This window comes from Sesamum indicum, linkage group LG8, assembly GCF_000512975.1.
Source record: "Sesamum indicum cultivar Zhongzhi No. 13 linkage group LG8, S_indicum_v1.0, whole genome shotgun sequence".
In the NCBI taxonomy this organism is placed as follows: Eukaryota; Viridiplantae; Streptophyta; class Magnoliopsida; order Lamiales; family Pedaliaceae; genus Sesamum; species Sesamum indicum.
The window spans coordinates 986,287-988,090 of record NC_026152.1 but is presented as its reverse complement, the minus strand read 5'-3'; positions in this window follow the sequence as shown (position 1 = coordinate 988,090).

The window sequence follows — 1,804 nt, the reverse complement described above, 5'->3', positions numbered from 1 at the left end:
TAAAGCCATGATTCTAGGAATTATTTGAAAGTAGTGTGGCACATGTATGTTTATTGGTCCACTTCATCAACTAATAATAAAGATTCAATTCTTGCAGGAGCAAACACGGTCAAGCAATGAAGGATCTTCACAAAGAAAAGAACGGGATCTACTATATCTAGAATTGTGTAATGTAGAGCAATTTTGCTCAGAGTTTTAAAGATGTGAGAAATAATTTGAATATGTTTTGGAGATATTAGAAGTTGCTTTAATTGCTTCTTTTTTTTATTAAGTTGTACTTTATTGATATCCTCTATAAGTAAATCATGAAAGGAAGAATTCTGATAAAAAAAATAGTGGACCTTGCAGCCATATTGCACAAATAATTTGAATTCAGAAAAGAAAAAGATTTTATCTTCTAACATATATGCTACACATAAAAAATGGGGATCACAACGTCATCTATCAAGTTCTATTGCTACTGTGTTGCAATACCCATTTCAATATGAAACGGGCTTTGGAACGGTGTGCTGATACGTGCCAAATCCCGCCTTTTTTTGTAGTGTAGGTTATTTAAATTCTTGCAACACTGTAAATATTCTGACTTTGGACACAATTTCATGTGTCATAAATACACTCATATTCCCTATTAAAGTTATGTTTAGTTGTCGTTGATGTTGAATTTTACTTTTTGTTCTGCTTTAAATACATTCATCATATGCAGTCTTTATGTACTTACACACATACACTCACACTCACACTCACACACTCACATACATAATAAATCACCTAAGGATTGCTTACTCACCCTCTTATCTTTGTTTCCTTGATTTTATAACGTCTCCGTTCCCCCCCCCCCCCCCCTCTTCCCACATACTCGAAAGAAATCTTAATACACACAAGAGAAGATGGAGCAGAACTCAAATAATGGGAGAAATGTAGACCTTTATTCAACGATTCAATTTCATTCACCTTTCAATTCTATTTTACAGTTTTTTACAAAATCTAACATATATTTAATTTCAACTTGTAGATGGAAACTGTAATTGAGAGAGATAACTTTTATGGCTGTTGGAGAGTTAATGGTGTGCTCTTTCTGGAGCTACTTGATTTCAATTTTTCGGCACACCTCCACCACCTCCGTATTCCCCACCACCACCTCCGCCTTCCCCTCCACCACCATCATCCCAACAAGTACCTCCAAGAGTATAACAGGCATGGCAAATCTTCCTTTATTTCTTGCTTTCTTTGTGTTTTTTTTTTTTACTAAAAAAAAATATACATTTGTGGGATCTCCACTCTTCTTCATTTGGTTGGATCTTTTATTTTAAATATAAATTTTTAAGAAGTACTAACTTAAAATTGGTAAGTTCTCAATCTTCAAAGTGTAAATACAATTTTTTTGTTTTCACCTTTGATATTTCAAACAAATTCTTCAAAAAAACAAAAAAAATTCAAAATTGCCTTTCTTAATTTTCAATTTTATATGGGGTCGGATTTGTGAAGATTCTTTATTCTATCTGTCTTTTCTTTATTTTTCTTTTTTTCTTTAGTATATTGGTGAACATTAGTGGTTTATGGATGAGAGTTATATATACATTTAAACAATAAAACCATGATTCTTGGAATTTGTTGAAAGTAGTGTGTCACATGTATGTTTATTCGTCTACTTCATCAACTAATTATTAAGATTCAATTCTTGCAGGAGCAAACACGGTCAAGCAATGAAGGACTTTCAGAAAGAAAAGAACGGGATCTAACTGTATCTAGAATTGTGTAATGTAGAGAAATTTTTCTCAGACTTTTAAAGATGCGAGGAATTATT